Raw genomic sequence first — 26,596 nt, forward strand, 5'->3', positions numbered from 1 at the left:
GCCCGTTCTTTCTACTACTACTACACTGACCAGTCTACTGCTGCCTGTGTACCCCTGGAAACTATTTAAAAGTGCCTATAGCCCAATATTTTTTTATGTTAGGCCTTCGAAGCCTGTCTGCGGCCCGTTCTTTCTACTACTACTACACTGACCAGTCTACTGCTGCCCGTGTACCCCTGGAACCAATTTTATATTGCCTACAGCCAGCCCAATTTATTATCTTAGGCCTTCGAAGCCTGTCTGCGGTCCCTCCTTCCACTAGGCCTCCACTGACCTGTCTACTGCTGCCCGTGTACCCCTGGAACCAATTATAAAGTGCCTACAGCCTGTCCAATTTTATTATGTTAGGCCTTCGAAGCCTGTCTGCGGCCCGTTCTTTCTACTACTCCTACACTGACCAGACCACTGCGGCCTGTGTTCCCCTGGAACCTATATAAAAGTGCCTAAAGCCCTATATTTTTTTATGTTAGGCCTTCGAAGCCTGTCTGCGGCCCGTTCTTTCTACTACTACTACACTGACCAGTCTACTGCTGCCTGTGTACCCCTGGAAACTATTTAAAAGTGCCTACAGCCCAATATTTTTTTATGTTAGGCCTTCGAAGCCTGTCTGCGGCCCGTTCTTTCTACTACTACTACACTGACCAGTCTACTGCTGCCCGTGTACCCCTGGAACCAATTTTATATTGCCTACAGCCAGCCCAATTTATTATCTTAGGCCTTCGATGCCTGTCTGCGGTCCCTCCTTCCACTAGGCCTCCACTGACCTGTCTACTGCTGCCCGTGTACCCCTGGAACCAATTATAAAGTGCCTACAGCCTGTCCAATTTTATTATGTTAGGCCTTCGAAGCCTGTCTGCGGCCCATTCTTTCTACTACTCCTACACTGACCAGACCACTGCTGCCTGTGTTCCCCTGGAACCTATTTAAAAGTGCTTACAGCCCAATATTTTTTTATGTTAGGCCTTCGAAGCCTGTCTGCGGCCCGTTCTTTCTACTACTACTATACTGACCAGTCTACTGCTGCCCGTGTACCCCTTGAACCAATGTTAAAGTGCCTACAGCCCAATATTTTTTTATGTTAGGCCTTCGAAGTCTGTCTGCGGCCCGTTCTTTCTACTACTCCTCCACTGACCAGACCACAGCTGCCCGTGTACCCCTGGAACCTATTTTTAATTGCATAGAGCATCCTTTTTTTAATAGTAGGCGTACAAAGTCTGTCTGCGGTCCACTATTGAAATTGTCCTCCACTGCCCAGAGCAATGCTGCCTGTGTACCCCTGTAACCTTTTTTAAGCTGAAGTGAGCCACATTTTTGGTTTAAGGCCTACTACCTGTGTCTGTCTGCGCCACTCAATACAGCTGTGTTCCTTTGAAAAAAGCTGAGCGTCAATAGTCTTGTTTTCAGCCTCTAGGAATTTTAAAACTCTATTGGGGCTACAACTTTGGTATGGCCAACTAACGGTGTCTGCCGCCACAAGGTGTGCCCCAGGTTTCGTCCACATTGCTTCGATCTTCCTACTCTCGTTTAGAAGTTGGTGAAAACTACACTGCATAAGGCCTACAAATTGGGTATGGGGTGTAGAGAGACGGAGTGTTCCACTCCAAGGTGTTCCCCAGGTTTCCTCTCCATTGCTTCAATCTTAATGCTCTCGTTTAGTAGTTGTTGGAAACTACACTGCATTAGGCCTACAAATTGGGTATGGGGTGTAGAGAGACGGTGTGTTCCACTCCAAGGTGTTCCCCAGGTTTCCTCTCCATTGCTTCAATCTTAATGCTCTCGTTTAGTAGTTGTTGGAAACTACACTGCATTAGGCCTACAAATTGGGTATGGGGTGTAGAGAGATGGTGTGTTCCACTCCAAGGTGTTCCCCAGGTTTCCTCTCCATTGCTTCAATCTTAATGCTCTCGTTTAGTAGTTGTTGGAAACTACACTGCATTAGGCCTGCAAATTGGGTATGGGGTGTAGAGAGACGGTGTGTTCCACTCCAAGGTGTTCCCCAGGTTTCCTCTCCATTGCTTCAATCTTAATGCTCTCGTTTAGTAGTTGTTGGAAACTACACTGCATTACGCCTACAAATTGGGTATGGGGTGTAGAGAGACGGTGTGTTCCACTCCAAGGTGTTCCCCAGGTTTCCTCTCCATTGCTTCAATCTTAATGCTCTCGTTTAGTAGTTGTTGGAAACTACACTGCATTAGGCCTACAAATTGGGTATGGGGTGTAGAGAGACGGTGTGTTCCACTCCAAGGTGTTCCCCAGGTTTCCTCTCCATTGCTTCAATCTTAATGCTCTCGTTTAGTAGTTGTTGGAAACTACACTGCATTAGGCCTACAAATTGGGTATGGGGTGTAGAGAGACGGTGTGTTCCACTCCAAGGTGTTCCCCAGGTTTCCTCTCCATTGCTTCAATCTTAATGCTCTCGTTTAGTAGTTGTTGGAAACTACACTGCATTAGGCCTGCAAATTGGGTATGGGGTGTAGAGAGACGGTGTGTTCCACTCCAAGGTGTTCCCCAGGTTTCCTCTCCATTGCTTCAATCTTAATGCTCTCGTTTAGTAGTTGTTGGAAACTACACTGCATTACGCCTACAAATTGGGTATGGGGTGTAGAGAGACGGTGTGTTCCACTCCAAGGTGTTCCCCAGGTTTCCTCTCCATTGCTTCAATCTTAATGCTCTCGTTTAGTAGTTGTAGGAAACTACACTGCATTAGGCCTACAAATTGGGTATGGGGTGTAGAGAGACGGTGTGTTCCACTCCAAGGTGTTCCCCAGGTTTCCTCTCCATTGCTTCAATCTTCATGCTCTCGTTTAGTAGTTGTTGGAAACTACACTGCATTAGGCCTACACATTTGGTATGGGGTGTAGAGAGACGGTGTGTTCCACTCCAAGGTGTTCCCCAGGTTTCCTCTCCATTGCTTCAATCTTAATGCTCTCGTTTAGTAGTTGTTGGAAACTACACTGCATTATGCCTACAAATTGGGTATGGGGTGTAGAGAGACGGTGTGTTCCACTCCAAGGTGTTCCCCAGGTTTCCTCTCCATTGCTTCAATCTTAATGCTCTCGTTTAGTAGTTGTTGGAAACTACACTGCATTAGGCCTACAAATTGGGTATGGGGTGTAGAGAGACGGTGTGTTCCACTCCAAGGTGTTTCCCAGGTTTCCTCTCCATTGCTTCAATCTTAATGCTCTTGTTTAGTAGTTGTTGGAAACTACACTGCATTAGGCCTACAAATTGGGTATGGGGTGTAGAGAGACGGTGTGTTCCACTCCAAGGTGTTCCCCAGGTTTCCTCTCCATTGCTTCAATCTTAATGCTCTCGTTTAGTAGTTGTTGGAAACTACACTGCATTAGGCCTACACATTTGTTATGGGGTGTAGAGACGGTGTGTTCCACTCCAAGGTGTTCTCCAGGTTACCTTTCCTGAGCTTCTATCTTCAGGCTCTTGTTAAATAGTGGTTAAATGGAACAACTGCATTTGGCGTACTAGTTGGTTTGGGGCCTACTAACAGTGTCTGCCGCTCCTTGCTGTTCTCCTGGTTTCCTGTCCTGAAATTCCATTTTCAGGCTCTCGTTAAGTAGTTGTTAATGTTAGACTGCATTTGGCCTACTAGTTGGGTTGGGGCCTACTATCGGTGTCTGCCACTCCTTGCTGTTCTCCTCCACTGAACAAAGCTGTGCCGCCTGTTTACTACGATTGCCAATTTTGAACTGCATTTCGACTACTTACTGATTTGGGCCTACTCTCTGTGTCAGCCTCTCATTCCAGTTGTCCTCCACTGCAATGCCCCCTGGTTAGTCCTGTGTTACCAATTTGGAACTGCATTTAGCAAACTTTATTCTTTGGGCCTATATCTGTGTTTCCTCCTCATCCTGCCCATTGCCCAGCCAGTGATAGATGAGTCTGCTGGTACATTGACCCATAACGCAACATTCCCCGTGCACGCTACACAACAAGATTGTGACCCTGCTGAAAGTCAGGTTCCTCTTCCTGCATACCATACCACCTTACACGGGGACAAAGAGGAAGGTGCAGATGAAATTGCAGGTTCCTTCATCAGGTGGGGGGAGGAATACTAGTTGGCGACGTCACTGGCACAGGGCCTCTCATAGTACGCAAAAGTGTTGCTGCCGGTGGGAGGCGCCCCCGCCGTGCAAACACACCGCTGTACTTTGAGGGGCCCTGTGCCAGTGCCAATGCCAACGAGTGGGCCCCCCCTGCTTGCTCAGGATCACAGCACTTGCAAAGTTGAAATACTTACCTCTCCCTGCTCCACTGCCGTGACGTGGTCCAGATTTCCTGGGCCCACTAATTACTTGAACCAGCCCTACCCCCCAAAACTTTAGCCAAATGACCCCCAATTTCAAATGCCTTCCAATTATTATAAGGTAAATTACGATTGACAAGTTTCTGTAACAAGAATGGATGTTTTTGCCATTAAAATGGGCAGTGTAGGTGTTTTCCTGGCCTCCACTCACTGCTGACTATGCTCCCCCATTGACTTGCATTGGTTTCGTGTTTCGGTCGATACCCGACTTTTCGCGATAATCGGCCGATTCCACTCGACTCGACTTCTAAGATAGTCGGGTTTCGCGAAACACAACTCGACTCTAAAAAGGTCAAGGTCGCTCAACCCTACTAAGGAGAGTAAAACTAATCCCAAAGTGTTCTTCAACTATATCAATAGTAAAAGAATAAAAACTGAAAATGTAGGCCCCTTAAAAAATAGTGAGGAAAGAATGGTTGTAGATGACGAGGAAAAAGCTAACATATTAAACACCTTCTTCTCCACGGTATTCACGGTGGAAAATGAAATGCTAGGTGAAATCCCAAGAAACAATGAAAACCCTATATTAAGGGTCACCAATCTAACCCAAGTAGAGGTGCGAAACCGGCTAAATAAGATTAAAATAGATAAATCTCCGGGTCCGGATGGCATACACCCACGAGTACTAAGAGAACTAAGTAATGTAATAGATAAACCATTATTTCTTATTTTTAGAGACTCTATAGCGACAGGGTCTGTTCCGCAGGACTGGCGCATAGCAAATGTGGTGCCAATATTCAAAAAGGGCTCTAAAAGTGAACCTGGAAATTATAGGCCAGTAAGTCTAACCTCTATTGTTGGTAAAATATTTGAAGGGTTTCTGAAGGATGTTATTCTGGATTATCTCAATGAGAATAACTGTTTAACTCCATATCAGCATGGGTTTATGAGAAATCGCTCCTGTCAAACCAATCTAATCAGTTTTTATGAAGAGGTAAGCTATAGGCTGGACCACGGTGAGTCATTGGACGTGGTATATCTCGATTTTTCCAAAGCGTTTGATACCGTGCCGCACAAGAGGTTGGTACACAAAATGAGAATGCTTGGTCTGGGGGAAAATGTGTGTAAATGGGTTAGTAACTGGCTTAGTGATAGAAAGCAGAGGGTTGTTATAAATGGTACTAGACTGTGGCCCGATTCTAACGCATCGGGTATTCTAGAATATGCATGTCCTTGTAATATATGGACAATGATGATTCCAGAATTCGCGGCAGACTGTGTCCGTCGCTGATTGATCGAGGTAACCTTTATGACATCATCATCGCCATGGCAACCATTATGACATCATCGCCGCTGTGCCCATTGCTGATTGGTCGAGGCCTGGCAGCCTCGACCAATCAGAGACGCAGAATGTCTACGTCCTTTATGACATCATCGTCGCTGTGCCCGTTGCTGATTGGTCGAGGCCTGGCGGCCTCGACCAATCAGGGACGCGGGATGTCTACGTCCTTTATGACATCATCATCGCTGTGCCCGTTGCTGATTGGTCGAGGCCTGGCGGCCTCGACCAATCAGGGACGCGGGATGTCTACGTCCTTTATGACATCATCATCGCTGTGCCCGTTGCTGATTGGTCGAGGCCTGGCGGCCTCGACCAATCAGAGACGCGGGATTTCTACATCGATGCTGTGCCGGTCTCTGATTGGTCGAACGCATCGGGTATTCTAGAATATGCATGTCCCCGTAGTATATGGACAATGATGATTCCAGAATTCGCGGCAGACTGTGCCCGTCGCTGATTGGTCGAGGCAACCTTTATGACATCATCGTCGCCATGGCAACCATTATGACATCTACTGTGCCCGTCGCTGAATCAGAGACGCGGGATATCTACTTCCTTTATGACATCATCGTCAAGTGTCAGGAGGACTGATCAATATAGAAGTGTCAGGAGGACTGATCAATATAGAAGTGTCAGGAGGACTGATCAATATAGAAGTGTCAGGAGGACTGATCAATATAGAAATGTCAGGAGGACTGATCAATATAGAAGTGTACTGATCAATATAGAATGTCAGGAGGACTGATCAATATAGAGGTGTCAGGAGGACTGATCAATATAGAAGTGTCAGGAGGACTGATCAATATAGAAGTGTCAGGAGGACTGATCAATATTGAAGTGTCAGGAGGACTGATCAATATAGAATGTCAGGAGGACAGATCAATATAGAAGTGTCAGGAGGACAGATCAATATTGAAGTGTCAGGAGGACTGATCAATATAGAAGTGTCAGGAGGACTGATCAATATAGAAGTGTCAGGAGGACTGATCAATATAGAAGTGTCAGGAGGACTGATCAATATAGAAGTGTCAGGAGGACTGATCAATATAGAAGTGTCAGGAGGACTGATCAATATAGAGGTATCAGGAGGACTGATCAATATAGAAGTGTCAGGAGGACTGATCAATATAGAAGTATCAGGAGGACTGATCAATATAGAAGTGTCAGGAGGACTGATCAATATAGAAGTGTCAGGAGGACTGATCAATATAGAATGTCAGGAGGACTGATCAATATAGAAGTGTCAGGAGGACTGATCAATATAGAGGTATCAGGAGGACTGATCAATATAGAAGTGTCAGGAGGATTTATCAATATAGAGGTATCAGGAGGATTTATCAATATAGAAGTGTCAGGAGGATTTATCAATATAGAGGTGTCAGGAGGACTGATCAATATAGAAGTGTCAGGAGGATTTATCAATACAGAGGTGTCAGGAGGACTGATCAATATAGAAGTGTCAGGAGGACTAATCAATATAGAATGTCAGGAGGACTGATCAATATAGAAGTGTCAGGAGGACTGATCAATATAGAAGTGTCAGGAGGACTGATCAATATAGAAGTGTCAGGAGGACTGATCAATATAGAAGTGTCAGGAGGACTGATCAATATAGAAGTGTCAGGAGGACTGATCAATATAGAAGTGTCAGGAGGACTGATCAATATAGAAGTGTCAGGAGGACTGATCAATATAGAAGTGTCAGGAGGACTGATCAATATAGAAGTGTCAGGAGGACTGATCAATACAGAAGTGTCAGGAGGACTGATCAATATAGAAGTGTCAGGAGGACTGATCAATACAGAAGTGTCAGGAGGAATGATCAATATAGAAATGTCAGGAGGACTGATCAATATAGAAGTGTACTGATCAATATAGAATGTCAGGAGGACTGATCAATATAGAGGTGTCAGGAGGACTGATCAATATAGAAGTGTCAGGAGGACTGATCAATATAGAAGTGTCAGGAGGACTGATCAATATTGAAGTGTCAGGAGGACTGATCAATATAGAATGTCAGGAGGACTGATCAATATAGAAGTGTCAGGAGGACAGATCAATATTGAAGTGTCAGGAGGACTGATCAATATAGAAGTGTCAGGAGGACTGATCAATATAGAAGTGTCAGGAGGACTGATCAATATAGAAGTGTCAGGAGGACTGATCAATATAGAAGTGTCAGGAGGACTAATCAATATAGAAGTGTCAGGAGGACTGATCAATATAGAGGTATCAGGAGGACTGATCAATATAGAAGTGTCAGGAGGACTGATCAATATAGAAGTATCAGGAGGACTGATCAATATAGAAGTGTCAGGAGGACTGATCAATATAGAAGTGTCAGGAGGACTGATCAATATAGAATGTCAGGAGGACTGATCAATATAGAAGTGTCAGGAGGACTGATCAATATAGAGGTATCAGGAGGACTGATCAATATAGAAGTGTCAGGAGGATTTATCAATATAGAGGTGTCAGGAGGACTGATCAATATAGAAGTGTCAGGAGGACTGATCAATATAGAATGTCAGGAGGACTGGTCAATATAGAAGTGTCAGGAGGACTGATCAATATAGAAGTGTCAGGAGGACTGATCAATATAGAAGAGTCAGGAGGACTGATCAATATAGAAGTGTCAGGAGGACTGATCAATATAGAGGTGTCAGGAGGACTGATCAATATAGAAGAGTCAGGAGGACTGATTAATATAGAAGTGTCAGGAGGACTGATCAATATAGAAGTGTCAGGAGGACTGATCAATATAAAGGTGTCAGGAGGAATGATCAATATAGAAGTGTCAGGAGGAATCATCAATATAGAAGTGTCAGGAGGACTGATCAATATAGAAGTGTCAGGAGGACTGATCAATATAAAAGTGTCAGGAGGACTGATCAATATAGAAGTGTCAGGAGGACTGATCAATATAGAAGTGTGTCAGGAGGACTGATCAATATTGAAGTGTCAGGAGGACTGATCAATATAGAAGTGTCAGGAGGACTGATCAATATAGAGGTATCAGGAGGACTGATCAATATAGAAGTGTCAGGAGGACTGATCAATATAGAAGTGTCAGGAGGACTGATCAATATAGAAGTGTCAGGAGGACTGATCAATATAGAAGTGTCAGGAGGACTGATCAATACAGAAGTGTCAGGAGGACTGATCAATATAGAAGTGTTAATCAGACTGGCGGCCTCGACCAATCAGAGACGCGGGATTTCTACGTCGATGCTGTGCCGGTCTCTGATTGGTCGAGGCCGCCAGGCCTGACCAATATAGAATGTCAGGAGGACTGATCAATATAGAAGTGTCAGGAGGACTGATCAATATAGAAGTGTCAGGAGGACTGATCAATATAGAGGTGTCAGAAGGACTGATCAATATAGAAGTGTCAGGAGGACTGATCAATGTAGAATGTCAGGAGGACTGATCAATATAGAGGTATCAGGAGGACTGATCAATATTGAAGTGTCAGGAGGACTGATCAATATTGAAGTGTCAGGAGGACTGATCAATATTGAAGTGTCAGGAGGACTGATCAATATTGAAGTGTCAGGAGGACTGATCAATATAGAAGTGTCAGGAGGACTGAGCAATATAGAAGTGTCAGGAGGACTGATCAATATAGAAGTGTCAGGAGGACTGATCAATATAGAAGTGTCAGGAGGACTGATCAATATAGAATGTCATGAGGACTGATCAATATAGAAGTGTCAGGAGGACTGATCAATATAGAAGTGTCAGGAGGACTGATCAATATAGAGGTATCAGGAGGACTGATCAATATAGAGGTATCAGGAGGACTGATCAATATAGAAGTGTCAGGAGGACTGATCAATATAGAAGTGTCAGGAGGACTGATCAATATAGAAGTGTCAGGAGGACTGATCAATATAGAAGTGTCAGGAGGACTGATCAATATTGAAGTGTCAGGAGGACTGATCAATATTGAAGTGTCAGGAGGACTGATCAATATTGAAGTGTCCGGAGGACTGATCAATATAGAGGTATCAGGAGGACTGATCAATATAGAAGTGTCAGGAGGACTGATCAATATTGAAGTGTCAGGAGGACTGATCAATATTGAAGTGTCAGGAGGACTGATCAATATAGAAGTGTCAGGAGGACTGGTCAATATAGAAGTGTCAGGAGGACTGATCAATATAGAAGTGTCAGGAGGACTGATCAATACAGAAGTGTCAGGAGGACTGATCAATATAGAAGTGTCAATCAGACTGGCGGCCTCGACCAATCAGAGACGCGGGATTTCTACGTCGATGCTGTGCCGGTCTCTGATTGGTCGAGGCCTGGCGGCCTCGACCAATCAGAGAGCCGGGATTTCCAGGACAGACAGACAGACAGACAGACGGAAAAACCCTTAGGCAATTATATATATAGATAGTCTCTAGCTGGGTCGCTGTGACCAGTGGGGTACTGCAGGGGTCGGTATTGGGACCTGTTCTCTTCAACATATTCATTAATGATCTGGTAGAAGGTTTACACAGTAAAATATCGATATTTGCAGATGATACAAAACTATGTAAAGCAGTTAATACAAGAGAAGATAGTATTCTGCTACAGATGGATCTGGATAAGTTGGAAACTTGGGCTGAAAGGTGGCAGATGAGGTTTAACAATGATAAATGTAAGGTTATACACATGGGAAGAAGGAATCAATGTCACCATTACACACTGAATGGGAAACCACTGGGTAAATCTGACAGGGAGAAGGACTTGGGGATCCTAGTTAATGATAAACTTACCTGGAGCAGCCAGTGCCAGGCAGCAGCTGCCAAGGCAAACAGGATCATGGGGTGCATTAAAAGAGGTCTGGATACACATGATGAGAGCATTATACTGCCTCTGTACAAATCCCTAGTTAGACCGCACATGGAGTACTGTGTCCAGTTTTGGGCACCGGTGCTCAGGAAGGATATAATGGAACTAGAGAGAGTACAAAGGAGGGCAACAAAATTAATAAAGGGGATGGGAGAACTACAATACCCAGATAGATTAGTGAAATTAGGATTATTTAGTCTAGAAAAAAGACGACTGAGGGGCGATCTAATAACCATGTATAAGTATATAAGGGGACAATACAAATTTCTCGCTGAGGATCTGTTTATACCAAGGAAGGTGACGGGCACAAGGGGGCATTCTTTGCGTCTGGAGGAGAGAAGGTTTTTCCACCAACATAGAAGAGGATTCTTTACTGTTAGGGCAGTGAGAATCTGGAATTGCTTGCCTGAGGAGGTGGTGATGGCGAACTCAGTCGAGGGGTTCAAGAGAGGCCTGGATGTCTTCCTGGAGCAGAACAATATTGTATCATACAATTAGGTTCTGTAGAAGGACGTAGATCTGGGGATTTATTATGATGGAATATAGGCTGAACTGGATGGACAAATGTCTTTTTTCGGCCTTACTAACTATGTTACTATGTTACTATGTTACTTGCACCTCGTCCTTTCTCAGGCACATACCCATGAACATCTGGGTGAATAAACTGAACTGAAGTGGCAGATTGCTGATTTGACACTTTGCACTGCGTCAAATCAGCGATCTGACAGGCAGTGAAGGAGGCTTCTCAGGTCCTGCTCTCAGCAGGCACTGAAAAGCCACCTCCCTGCAGAACCCAGAAGGACCCTGCGGCCATCTTGGATCCAGGTTTTGCAGGCACGGAGAACCTCAGAGCAACGCGATTACATGGCGTTGTTCTGAGGGAAGGTGATGATTCTCCATGCCACCGGAACGCTGAGCACTTGTTTGACCGGTTATAATCAGCTGACACCCGGCCGTGATCGGCCACACTCCCCCTGTGAGTGTGGCTGATTGCACGTGACATACTATTCCGTCCATGGGAATTAAGTCCCAGGTCACATGGACAGAATAGTACGTCGGATGGCAGAAAGGGGTTAAATATCCATGCTTAATTTTATTTGCATCATGTCCTTTCTCAGGCACATACCCATGAACATCTGGGTTAATAGAGTGAACCAGTGACAAGAACTGGCACAGTTTGCACTGTCATGTCCGGCCTCCAGTATAATATTAGAAAGGGTGTTCACTACTTGGACAACCCCTTCTTAAATGCTATATCACTCCCTTTTAAAATAAAAATATAATATACTCCTATCCCGTACCAGCATCATTCTAATGATATTGATGACAGGTATACCGATTAGTCATGAGTGAATTTGTTCGGAAAATGATCGCTAAGAATAAATTCAGCACAAATATAGCACATTCGGATACATGAACGGAGACATGAGCAACATTTTATAAAATCGGAAAAAATCATTAACATTCAGTAAAAAGTGTGGGAAAATATTTGCATTGCCACAAAAGTATTTTCAACACTTTTGCCATAATAATGGTGGCGTATCATGAGCGTTTTGCATGTGTTTAAAGGGAAGGTGCCATCAAAAAAATTTTTTTTACCGCAATTGAAAAAATGTAAAGAATTAATGTTTACATTTTCTTAAAAAATATTAGCATTTGTTTATAATTTAGTAAAATATGAAAAATAATTTGAAAAGTTTTGGAATTTCCACTTTTAAACACCAGGGGGAGCAGCTGCTGAAATTTCACAAAAACCTAGTGCACAAATAGCTCACATTACTGCACTGCAGTAATTATGGGCGGAGTCTGCTGACCTGTGTGTTGTCTCCTCCCCTTCTGGGTGTTTGCTTAGGGATTAGGCCGGCTTCACACTCAGCGTATGAAAATACGGTCCGTATATTACGGCCGTAATACGCTGAAATGTCCCGAAAATAGTGGTCCGTAGCTCCTCCGTAGGCAGGGTGTGTCAGCGTTTTTTGCGCATGGCATCCTCCGTATGTAATCCGTATGGCATCCGTACTGCGTGGTTTTCTCGCAGGCTAGCAAAACCAACATACCGCTATAGAAATGATCCATGTGTCCCAAAAAGAAAAAAAAATATATATATACTGTCATATATATATATATATATATATATATATATGTCATTAGACACATATATGCATATATATTAATATTTTTTCCAGCGCTATACAGCTTGAAAGCCGGTAATTCAATTACCGGCTTTTTCTTTCTCCTTCCTAAAACCCGACATGATTTGAGACATGGTTTACATACAGTAAACCATGTCTTCTCTCCATTTTTTTTGCAGATTCCACACTACTAATGTCAGTAGTGTGTATCTGCAAAATTTGGCCGTTCTAGCTCTTAAAATAAAGGGTTAAATGGCGGAAAAAATTGGCGTGGGCTCCCGCGCAATTTTCTCCGCCAGAGTAGTAAAGCCAGTGACTGAGGGCAGATATTAATAGCCTGGAGAGGGTCCACGGTTATTGGCCCCCCCCTGGCTAAAAATATCTGCCCCCAGCCACCCCAGAAAAGGCACATCTGGAAGATGCGCCTATTCTGGCACTTGGCCACTCTCTTCCCATTCCCGTGTAGCGGTGGGATATGGGGTAATGAAGGGTTAATGCCACCTTGCTATTGTAAGGTGACATTAAGCCTAATTAATAATGGAGAGGCGTCAATTATGACACCTATCCATTATTAATCCAATTGAATGAAAGGGTTAAATAAAACACAAACACATTATTTAAAATTATTTTAATGAAATAAAAACAATGGTTGTTGGAGTATTTTATTCTACGCCCAATCCAGTCACTGAAGACCCTCGTTCTGTGAAAGAAAAAACATAATAAACCAACAATATACTTACCCTCCGCAGATCTGTAACGTCCAACGATGTAAATCCTTCTGAAGGGGTTAAAACATTTTGCATCAAGGAGCTTTGCTAATGCAGGCTGCTCCTTGCTGCAAAACCCCGGGGAATGAGTCTAAATATAGATCAATACAGAGGATTAGATACACGGCTCAGCATAATATCACACAGTATAGGATTAGATACACGGCTCAGCAGTCAGTATCACACAGGATAGGATTAGATACCCAGCTCAGCAGTCAGTATCACACAGGAGAGGATTAGATAGACGGCTCAGCAGTCAGTATCACACAGGAGAGGATTAGATACCCAGCTCAGCAGACAGTATCACACAGGAGAGGATTAGATACACGGCTCAGCAGTCAGTATCACACAGGATAGGATTAGATACACGGCTCAGCAGTCAGTATCACACAGGAAAGGATTAGATACACGGCTCAGCAGTCAGTATCACACAGGAAAGGATTAGATACACGGCTCAGCAGTCAGTATCACACAGGAAAGGATTAGATACACGGCTCAGCAGTCAGTATCACACAGGATAGGATTAGATACCCAGCTCAGCAGACAGTATCACACAGGAGAGGATTAGATACACGGCTCAGCAGTCAGTATCACACAGGATAGGATTAGATACACGGCTCAGCAGTCAGTATCACACAGGAAAGGATTAGATACACGGCTCAGCAGTCAGTATCACACAGGATAGGATTAGATACCCAGCTCAGCAGTCAGTATCACACAGGAGAGGATTAGATAGACGGCTCAGCAGACAGTATCACACAGGAGAGGATTAGATACACGGCTCAGCAGTCAGTATCACACAGGAGAGGATTAGATACACGGCTCAGCAGTCAGTATCACACAGGATAGGATTAGATACACGGCTCAGCAGTCAGTATCACACAGGATAGGATTAGATACACGGCTCAGCAGTCAGTATCACACAGGAAAGGATTAGATACACGGCTCAGCAGTCAGTATCACACAGGAAAGGATTAGATACACGGCTCAGCAGTCAGTATCACACAGGAGAGGATTAGATAGACGGCTCAGCAGACAGTATCACACAGGAGAGGATTAGATACACGGCTCAGCAGTCAGTATCACACAGGATAGGATTAGATACACGGCTCAGCAGTCAGTATCACACAGGAAAGGATTAGATACACGGCTCAGCAGTCAGTATCACACAGGATAGGATTAGATACACGGCTCAGCAGTCAGTATCACACAGGAAAGGATTAGATACACGGCTCAGCAGTCAGTATCACACAGGATAGGATTAGATACACGGCTCAGCAGTCAGTATCACACAGGGCAGGATTAGATACATGGTTCAGCAGTCAATATCATACAGGAGAGCATTAGATACACGGCTCAGCAGTCAGTATCACGCAGGACAGGATTAGATACACGGCTCAGCAGTCAGTATCACACAGAACAGGATTAGATACATGGCTCAGCAGTCAATATCATACAGGAGAGCATTAGATACACGGCTCAGCAGTCAGTATCACACAGGGCAGGATTAGATACATGGCTCAGCATAGTATCACACAGGGTAGGATTAGATACACGGCACAGCAGACAGTATCATACAGGATAGGATTAGATACACGGCTCAGCAAACAGTATCACACAGGAGAGGATTAGATACACAGCTCAGCAGAAAGTATCACACAGGAGAGGATTAGATACACGGCTCAGCAGACAGTATCACACAGGAGAGGATTAGATACATGGCTCAGCAGACAGTATCACACAGGAGAGGATTAGATACACGGCTCAGCAGTCAGTATCACACAGGAGAGGATTAGATTTATGGCTCAGCAGACAGTATCACACAGGAGAGGATTAGATACACAGCTTAGCAGACAGTATCACACAGGAGAGGATTAGATACCCAGCTCAGCAGTCAGTATCACACAGGAGAGGATTAGATACCCAGCTCAGCAGTCAGTATCACACAGGACAGGATTAGATACACGGCTCAGCAGACAGTATCACACAGGAGAGGATTAGATACACGGCTCAGCAGTCAGTATCACATAGGACAGGATTAGATACACGGCTCAGCATAGTATCCCACAGGATAGCATTAGATACACGGCTCAGCAGTCAGTATCACACAGGACAGTATTAGATACATGGCTCAGCATAGTATCACACAGGGTAGGATTAGATACACGGCACAGCAGACAGTATCATACAGGATAGGATTAGATACATGGCTCAGCAGCCAGTATCACACAGTATAGGATTAGATACACAGCTCAGCAGACAGTATCACACAGGGAGGATTTGATACACAGCTCAGCAGACAGTATCACAAGGAGAGGATTAGATACACGGCTCAGCAGACAGTATCACACAGGATAGGATTAGATTTACGGCTCAGCAGACAGTATCACACAGGATAGGATTAGATACACAGCTTAGCAGACAGTATCACACAGGAGAGGATTAGATACACAGCTCAGCAGACAGTATCACATAGGAGAGGATTAGATACACGGCTCAGCAGTCAGTATCACACAGGATAGGATTAGATACACGGCACAGCAGACAGTATCACACAGGAGAGCATTAGATACGCAGCTCAGCAGACAGTATCACACAGGAGAGGATTAGATTTACGGCTCAGCAGACAGTATCACACAGGAGAGGATTAGATACACAGCTTATCAGATAGTATCAAACAGGAGAGGATTAGATACACAGCTCAGCAGACAGTATCACACAGGAGAGGATTAGATACCCAGCTCAGCAGTCAGTATCACACAGGAGAGGATTAGATACACGGCTCAGCAGACAGTATCACACAGGAGAGGATTAGATACATGGCTCAGCAGACAGTATCACACAGGAGAGGATTAGATACATGGCTCAGCAGACAGTATCACACTGGAGAGGATTAGATACACGGCTCAGCATACAGTATCACAATGAAGAGCATTAGATACACAGCTCAGCAGACAGTATCACAATGAAGAGGATTAGGCCGGCGTCACACTAGCGAGTTTTACGGATGTAAGAGCGCATAAAATACGTCCGTAAAACACGCATTACACACGGCCCAATTATTCTCTATGCCCCTGCTCCTATCTGCCGTATTTTACTGATCCGTATTATACGGCTTTCTACGGCCGTAGAAAATCGCAGCATGCTGCGTTTGTCACTGTATTGCGCAAAAAAAACGCCAATGAAAATCTATGAAAGCCCCAAAAATATGGATTACACACGGACCAGCAGTGTGACTTGCGAGAAAAACGCAGCGGTGTTAGAGAGAAAAGCCGGCAATTCAGTGCGGTGTACAGTAAAATCACACTGACAGCTTACAGTAGAATAGGTAGAATAAATGTGTACACATAGAATAGGTATATATATATATATGTCATTGAGACACATATATATATATTAATATTTCATACAGCGCTAGATAGCTTTAAAGCCGGTAATTCAATTGCCGGCTTTTGCTATCTCCTTCCTAAACCCGACATGATATGAGACCTGGTTTACATACAGTAAACCATCTCATATCACCTTTTTTTTTGCATATTCCACACTACTAATGTCAGTAGTGTGTCTATGCAAAATTTGGCCGTTCTAGCTATTAAATTAAAGGGTTAAATGGCGGAAAAAATTGGCGTGGGCTCCCACACAATTTTCTCCGCCAGAGTAGTAAAGCCAGTGACTGAGGGCAGATATTAATAGCCTGGAGAGGGTCCATGGTTATTGCCCCCCCCCCCGGCTAAAAACACCTGCCCCCAGCAACCCCAGAAAAGGCACATCTGGAAGATGCGCCTATTCTGGCACTTGGCCACTCTCTTCCCACTCCCGTGTAGCGGTGGGATATGGGGTAATGAAGGGTTAATGCCACCGTGCTATTGTAAGGTGACATTAAGCCAAATTAATAATGGAGAGGCGTCAATTATGACACCTATACATTATTAATCCAATAGTAGTAAAGGGTTAAAAAAACACAAACACATTATTAAAAAGTATTTTAATGAAATAAAAACAAAGGTTGTTGAAATATTTTATTCTACGCTCAATCCATCTGAAGACCCTTGCTCTGTAACAAAGAAAAAATAATAAACCAACAATATACATACCTTCCGAAGATCTGTAACGTCCCACGATGTAAATCCATCTGAAGGGGTTAAAATATTTTACAGCCAGGAGCTCTGCTAATGCAGCGGTGCTCGTGGCTGCAAAACCCCGGGGAATGAAGGTAAAGTAGGTCAATGACCTATATTTACCTTCATTTGCGGTGAGGCGCCCTCTGCTGGTTTAGCAAAAGTTGGTGCTACTTTAGAGCCCATTGCAGTCCCTTTTACCTGATGATAAAATTCTTTTTCAAACATAAAGTGATTCTTTTTAAAATGAATTCCAAACCTTTCATTAAAAAGTTTTTGTACTGTAGAGATCCTGCTATCACGGGAAAGAAAATAATTAAAACATATTAGCCCAATGTCATGAGGAAAATTTAATTAACTTTTCAGTTAAATTAAGGTTCATTTTTTTCTTTTTATTGTTACGCATGCTTGTACATAAATCGTTCCTGGAAAGTTTTTCAAATTGTTTCAGTACAATATCGCTAAAAACGGTAACATGGTGTCCCTTATCTTCAAGTGGATAAAAATTAGATTTAGGTACATCTTGATGGAATAATTCATTTGATTCTTTTGAATGCTCTTCTGATGTTATATTAGCAGGTTTGCTCTGTGAGTTAATTTCTTTCAATAAAAAATGCCTTTTTAACCCTCTGTCACATACAACTGATCTGACAGGCGCTTCTCTTTTACTTTCATTTCTCCTTCCTCACCAGATTGTGAGGAAACCCCCTCCCTCCAGGTAGTCTCCTGTCTCTTGAAGGTCTGTGAAACCTGATATCACAGTTGGATTTCAGAGCTTCAGGGGAGAGGATATAGCTGCACAGATCTCTCAGGCTCATTGTATGTGAATACGACACATTCAGTAAGGTTGGTATTTTATGTTTTTATTCATCACAATAGTTTATTTAGCTTGTTTTATGAATGTATAGCACAAAATGTGAGGATATTTCATAGAAAAAAGGGAGATTTTATAAAAGAAAGTGTGCTGCTCAGGCATATACAGTAGTTCCCTAACATATTCCTTATCTTGCTTCAGATTATCTGCTGAAATGGAGAGGAAAATGTACAATTTATCCAAACAACTTGATGTTGAGGAAGTAACAAACATGCTGTTAGATGATAGAGACCTCACACTGAATGAGGATTTAGGAGAGGAAAGTGAGATTGATTCTCATAATGAGGTGGAAGAATGTGTCCTGGATTCTGAAACAGAGCAAGATGGTGACAGTGGTGAGGATGAAGAAGTTGGATCATATTATATTGGAAAAGATAAAAATACTAAATGGAACAAGAAGCCATTCCAGATAAAACGTAGGGAACCTTTAAACATTATTACTCATCTTCCTGCAGTAATAGGAACTGCACGTAATGCAAAAACTGCAGTTGAATGCTGGAACAGTATATTTACAGATGACATTCTGGACTCTATTGTCACATATACCAACCAATATATAGACATTATAAAGGACAAGTACATCTGCAACAGAACCATCAAGCCCACAGATGAAATAGAACTGCGTGCTTTTTTTGGATTACTGTACCTTGCAGGAGCTTATAGGGCAAATAGACAAAGTTTGGAGGAACTTTGGGGTAAAGATGGGGATGGAGTTGAAAAATTTAGCCTTGTTATGTCCATAAACAGATTCAAAATTCTAATTCGTTGCCTTCGGTTTGACGACAGAACTACCCGAACCGAACGCAAAACACATGACCGACTTGCTCCAATTCGTGATATATTTCAAAGATTTGTTGTAAACTGTAAACAAAGTTATTACCCTGGAGAGAATCTCACTATTGACGAAATGCTCCCTGGTTTTCGTGGTAGATGTGCCTTTCGTCAATATATTCCATCAAAGCCAAACAAATATGGAATAAAAATTTATGCCCTTGTTGATGCCAGTAAGACCTACACTTACAACCTGGAAGTTTATGCAGGAAAACAACCAGAAGGTCCTTACTGTGTGAGCAACAAACCCATTGATGTTGTAAAAAGACTGGCTGAACCCTTATTTGGATCGGGTCACAATATTACAGCTGACAATTGGTTTACAAGTTGTGATCTGATTGATTATCTGAAAATTCAGAAGCTGTCATATGTGGGAACTGTAAGAAAAAACAAAAGGGAATTGCCGCCACAGTTTGTAAGTGTGAAAGAGAGACAACAGTACAGCAGTATGTTTGCATTCCATAATGGAAAGGCTTTAGTTTCCTATGTACCACATGCCAAAAAAATCGTACTTCTTCTATCAACACTTCATGATGATGCTGCCATCGATCCTGGGACTGGGGCAGAAAAAAAAACGGAGATAATTACATTTTACAATGCCACCAAAGGGGGTGTGGATACAGCAGATCAGATGTGCTCCACTTTCAACGTCAGCAGAAACATCAAACGCTGGCCAATGGTCATATTTTTTGCTATGTTGAATTTGGGTGGTATAAATTCACAAGTAATTTATCTTGAAAACAAGCTTGAACCACTCCGTAGACGATTGTATCTGAAAAAATTGGCCCATGAACTAGTACTTGGAGAGCTACGCAGGAGAAGCGTGAAAACAATCGGTATCCCCTCTCGCCTTCAAGTTCAGCTCAAAAGGTTCCGCCCAGAAGATGATGGTGAAAAGTCACCATCTGCACCACCTCACAAAAGAAGGAGATGCACCACCTGCCAAACGGAAAGCGGAACCAGAAGGCTTTCACATTATGAATGTCTCAAATGTCATAAAGCAATTTGCCTGACACATGCAAACATGGTGTGTAATTCTTGATATTTGCTCTGCAAGTGTGACTTTTCTGGGGAAACCTCAGCATCTACTTCTGATTGAATATGTTTTTAATAGTACTTAAGGTACCTTAAAATTAAGTTTGTGTTCAAAAATTTTCTTTGTACATTTTTTTGAGAGAGTCGAACTGGGGACTATTTGGCAGGAGTTTTGAAAAGTTTGTATTTCATAGTTATTAGTTTTATGTTAAGTAAATGTTTTTTTTTGCAACGGATTATGTGTAGTCTCTTTTATTACATCCCTATGAAGGCCACTGATCACTTTTAGAGCACTGAAATTGCAAACATTAGATATTATAGGTATTTTTCCAGCAGGCGCCTGACAGGCACATTGTATGTGAACTCGTTAGTCCGAATATTGTATGTGACGGAGGGTTAAAGTGAGTTTTCTGACAAAAGTTTGGAGGTCTAAAAAAAGATCAAAATCTTTGGTTTATTTCTAGGACAGAAGGATAAACCTTTTGATAAAAGTGATCTCTCACTATCTGTTATTTCATGATACGTTAAAAATATTTGACAAATTTCCTGTGGCTATAGTGAAAGATGTGTCGGTCCCAATTATACATTTCTATTATCGTGACATTTATTCCACTTTGGTGGTGTCAGGCCCTCATTTTTTAAAATGCGAACACTCCTTGTTGTGTGTCCATCTGCTGGATTGGGTGTAGTGGAAGACCTGTCAGTCCATATTATACTATTTCTACTCTCGTGAAATTTATGGCACTTCTGTGGTGTTAGGCCCTCACTTTATAAAAAGTGAAAACTCCAGGTTGGGTGTCCATCAGCTGGATTGGGTGTAGTGGAAGACCTGTCGATCACTATTATACAATTTCTACTGTGGTGAAATTGAACCCACTTTGATGGTGTCTGCCAATAATTTTGGGAAATGTGAACACTCCTGGTTGGGTGTCCATCTGCTGGATTGGGTGTGGTAGAAGACCTTTCGGTCTCTATTATACGATTTCTACTCTCGTGAAATTGCTGCCACTTCTGTGGTGTCTGGCACTCATTTTTTAAAATGTGAAAACTACAGGTTGAGTGTCCATCTGTTGGATTGGGCATAGGGTAAGACCTGTTGGTAATTATTATACTATTTTTACTGTGGTGAAATTGGTACCACTTTGGTATTGTCTGCCAATAATATTTGGAAATGTGATCACACCTAGTTGAGTGTCCATCTGCTGGAATGGGATTAGTGGAAGACCTGCCAGTCCATATCATACTATTTCTACTGTAGTGAAATTGATGCTACTTGCCAATAATTTTTGGAAATGTGAACTCTCTTGGTTGGGTGTCCATTTGCAGAATTGGGCATAATGGAAGACTTGTCGGTCCCTATTATACTATTTCTACCATGGTGAAATTGAACCCATTTTGGTGGTGTCTGCCAATAATTTTTGTAAATGTGAACACTCCTGGTTGGGTATCCTTCATGCATGCTACCTGTAGCAGTAGGCCTCCACTTCCTTCGACTCAACTGCCCATGTTACTATGCTTACATTTTTCTGACCTCATGCCTACCTGATTACAAATTGTAGCATGGCACTACAGCACTGTGGGTAAATGGAGGCAACTTTCGAGGTGTCTCTCCCTCATTTGATGTTTTTTGGCAGCATGTGGAGCAGTTATAATGTGTTGTGTATGCATTTGTTTTTGCCTCCCATTGACATGAATGGCATTCGGTTATGTTTGGCGAATATTCAACAAATTAGTCAGCTAATATTGCAAATTCAGCCATCATAATCTGAACCGAACATTGAAATATTCGCTCTTCTCTAGTGATGAGTGAGTATAATCGTTCCTCGGGTGATCTGTTATTGCTCGGAGATCTAGTTTTCATCGCCTAAGTTGCATGATTTACTGCTTCCAGATACGCTGAATACATGTGGGAATTCCCTAACAAACAGGCATTCCTCACATGTATTCTGCCTATCTATTAGCATAATAACAGACGCGGATTCTTTACTGTAAGAGCAGTGAGACTATGGAACTCTCTGCCGTATGATGTTGTAATGAGTGATTCATTACTTACATTTAAGAGGGGACTGGATACCTTTCTGGAAAAGTATACTATTACAGGGTATAAACACTAGATTCCTTGATAGGGCGTTGATCCAGGGAACTAGTCTGATTGCCGTATGTGGAGTCGGGAAGGAATTTTTTTCCCCAATGTGGAGCTTACTCTTTGCCACATGGGTTTTTTTTGCCTTCCTCTGGATCAACATGTTAGGGCATGTTAGGTTAGGCTATGGGTTGAACTAGATGGACATATAGTCTTCCTTCAAACTTAATAACTATGTAACTATGTAACTATGTATCTGGAAGCCGTAAATCATGCAACTCAGGCGATGAAAACTAGATCTCCGAGCAGCAGCAACAAATAGTGTTGAGTAGTGTTTAGCGATACCTTCCGATATCGGAAAGTATCGGTATCGGTTGGGATCGGCCGATATTCAAAAAATATCGGATATCGCCGATACCGATACCCGATCCCAATGCAAGTCAATGGGACCAAAATATCGGAATTAAAATAAACCCTTTCTTTCCTTGTAGGTTCATTCTACATGAAGGAAAACAACTAAGAATAATGTAGGATGTATTGTGGGAGGTGGCGGAGACATTAAAGGCAATGAGGTTTAGCCCAATCAAATAGAATAGCATGTTTTTTTTTTTTTTAAGACGTTCGGAGTGAAAAAGATATTGAGTATGTAAATTTTTTTTTAATTTTGTCAGATATTGATGTTTCACTATTCCACGCCCTTCCCCTTCTTTTTTTTTCTTTTTTTTTTTTACTTTTCCCACACTTTCATCTTCATCATCATCAGCATCTTTGACATCAACTTCTTCTTCACCTTATTCATCTTCTTCTTCATCTTCTACCTATTTTTTTTTTTATTACATTCTTTATATTCATTTTATTCAACTATTATTATTCTTCTTATTCTACATATTCTTTTTATTCCACTGTTATTATTCTTCCTATTCTACTTCTTCATCATATTCTCATTTGTGACAGGCATTCCCGTAGTTGTTATCTATAAAAGTTGGAAGATTACACCTTCCGTTCTGCCAGTCACAAAAGTTACATTTGTCCGCGTTCAGTTTGGCCTGCAGCATCAGGCTTTATCCAGGGGCACCACGAGGAGGAACGGACTCACCCCCATACACTGCTTAGTCTTCTTCTGCATATAATTTAGATAATATCTTTTGCTCTGATATTAAGTCTTATGCTTAATGATCTTCTGCTCTTTGTTCTGCAGCCTCTTGTTCTTCTGCTTCTCGGTCTTCCATGTCGTCGTCTCCAGGGTCGTCATCTCCAGTGTCGTCATCTCCGCCGTCGTCGTCTCAGCCGTCGTCATCTCCGCCGTCGTCGTCATCGGGGTGGTCTTCCGGGTCGTCGTCGTCGTCATCGGGGTGGTCTTCCGGGTCGTCGACTTTAGGGTCTTCAACTTGGAAATGTAGCAGAAGGTACAAGAAGGCTGAGAAAATGCCAAGAACCAGCTGATGGAACTGGAACTCGGATGGCTACCCGAAGGTTCAAGAGCCTATGGAACTACCGAGGACCAGCTGACGTTACTGGAACCCGGTTACTAAGCAGGAGGTACCCGTGCTGAAAAGCACTACCAAGGACCGCCTGACGTTGGCGGAACTCGGATACCCAGAAGGAGGCACCTAAGCCAAAGGCTCTGCCCGGAACCAGCTGACGGTACTGGAACCAGGATGGGGAGCAGAAGGTACAAGAGCAAAAGACACTGCCGAGAACCAGCTGACGGTACTGGAACCCGGATAGGTAGCCGAAGGTCCAAGAGCCAATGGAACTACCGAGGACCAGCTGACGTTACTGGAACCCGGTTACTAAGCAGGAGGTACCCGTGCCCGAAAGCACTACCAAGGACCACCTGACGTTGGTGGAACTTGGATACCCAGAAGGAGGCACCTAAGCCAAAGGCTCTGCCCGGAACCAGCTGACGGTACTGGAACCAGGATGGGGAGCAGAAGGTACAAGAGCAAAAGACACTGCCGAGAACCAGCTGACGGTGCTGGAACCAGGTGGTGGACCTGAAGGACCACAGGAGAGGAGAGAACAGCTAGGCCGCGAGGCAGCCGCAGTTACCGAACCCAAACAGTCCTACAGGGGGAGCTGGGCCTACTGGCAGTACAGAACCAGCCTTGACTACCAGTTCACGCAGCCCACATAGGAAGCTCCTAAACTGGAGGCACCCTGGAGATGGCTAACCCGACCGCACCACGACGGGGCAAGCATAGGCGTCTCAGTGAGCTTGACACAACCCGGAAACAGCTGGCGGTGCTGAAACCAGGCTTGGCACGAGGGAGTACCTGTGTCAAGAACACTGCCGAGAACCAGCTGGCGGTGCTGGAACCCAGATGCGTTGCCCCAGTGTGCAAGAGCCAATGGCACGACCGAGGACCAGCTGGCGGTGCTGGAACCCGGTTACTAAGCTGTAGGTGCCCGCGCTTAAAAGCACTACCAAGGACCGCCTGACGTTGGCGGAACTCGGATACCCAGGAGGAGGCACCTAAGCCAAAGGCTCGGCCTGGAACCAGCTGACGGTGCTGGAACCAGGTGGTGGACCTGAAGGTCCACAGGAGAGGAGAGAACAGCTAGGCCGCGAGGTAGCCGCAGTTACCGAACCCCAACAGTCCTACAGGGGGAGCTGGGCCTACTGGCACTACAGAACCAGCCTTGACTGCCAGTTCACGCAGCCCACATAGGAAGCTCCTAAACTGGAGGCACCCTGGAGTTGGCTAACCCGACCGCACCACGACGGGGCAAGCATAGGCGTCTCAGTGAGCTTGACACAACCCGGAAACAGCTGGCGGTGCTGAAACCAGGCTTGGCACGAGGGAGTACCTGTGTCAAGAACACTGCCGAGAACCAGCTGGCGGTGCTGGAACCCAGATGCGTTGCCCCAGTGTGCAAGAGCCAATGGCACGACCGAGGACCAGCTGGCGGTGCTGGAACCCGGTTACTAAGCTGTAGGTGCCCGCGCTTAAAAGCACTACCAAGGACCGCCTGACGTTGGCGGAACTCGGATACCCAGGAGGAGGCACCTAAGCCAAAGGCTCGGCCCGGAACCAGCTGACGGTGCTGGAACCAGGTGGTGGACCCCAAGACCCACAGGAGAGGAGAGAACAGCTAGGCCGCGAGGCAGCCGCAGTTACCGAACCCCAACAGTCCTGCAGGGGGAGCTGGGCCTACTGGCACTACAGAACCAGCCTTGACTACCAGTTCACGCAGCCCACATAGGAAGCTCCTAAACTGGAGGCACCCTGGAGTTGGCTAACCCGACCGCACCACGACAGGGCAAGCATAGGCGTCTCAGTGAGCTTGACACAACCCGGAAACAGCTGACGGTGCTGAAACCAGGCTTGGCACGAGGGAGTACCTGTGACAAGAACACTGCCGAGAACCAGCTGGCGGTGCTGGAACCCAGATGCGTTGCCCCAGTGTGCAAGAGCCAATGGCATGACCGAGGACCAGCTGGCGGTGCTGGAACCCGGTTACTAAGCTGTAGGTGCCCGCACTTAAAAGCACTACCAAGGACCGCCTGACGTTGGCGGAACTCGGATACCCAGGAGGAGGCACCTAAGCCAAAGGCTCGGCCTGGAACCAGCTGACGGTGCTGGAACCAGGTGGTGGACCCCAAGGCCCACAGGAGAGGAGAGAACAGCTAGGCCGCGAGGCAGCCGCAGTTACCGAACCCCAACAGTCCTACAGGGGGAGCTGGGCCTACTGGCACTACAGAACCAGCCTTGACTACCAGTTCACGCAGCCCACATAGGAAGCTCCTAAACTGGAGGCACCCTGGAGTTGGCTAACCCGACCGCACCACGACGGGGCAAACATAGGCGTCTCAGTGAGCTTGACACAACCCGGAAACAGCTGACGGTGCTGAAACCAGGCTTGGCACGAGGGAGTACCTGTGACAAGAACACTGCCGAGAACCAGCTGGCGGTGCTGGAACCCAGATGCGTTGCCTATTAAAGATTGTCTTCCTAGAACCCCAACTAGCGGTGTTGGAGCTAAGGGTAAGCAGGGGGAGCAGAGTGTAGGCCGAAGCCTGCACTGGAGGCAGCTTTGTGTCTGCGTTGCGTTTGCAGGACACTTTGCCGGCTACACAGTGGGGGAACAGCTGGCGTTGCTGAACCCCACTAACACAATGGCGTGTGTTTTTCTCTGTGCAGCTAGCACTTGCGGTCAAAAACTAGCGATGTTAGAGCCCGTGTTGAAGCAGGAGGAGGAGGAGAGGAGCAGAGTGTAGGCCGAAGCCTATTTGAACCAATTTCAAAGGAAACCTTTAACCCCCCCTCAGGTGTTACAAAGTACAAGAGACACACCTTGTGCAGTATTAAT

This window comes from Ranitomeya imitator, chromosome 5, assembly GCF_032444005.1.
Source record: "Ranitomeya imitator isolate aRanImi1 chromosome 5, aRanImi1.pri, whole genome shotgun sequence".
NCBI classification, from domain to species: Eukaryota; Metazoa; Chordata; class Amphibia; order Anura; family Dendrobatidae; genus Ranitomeya; species Ranitomeya imitator.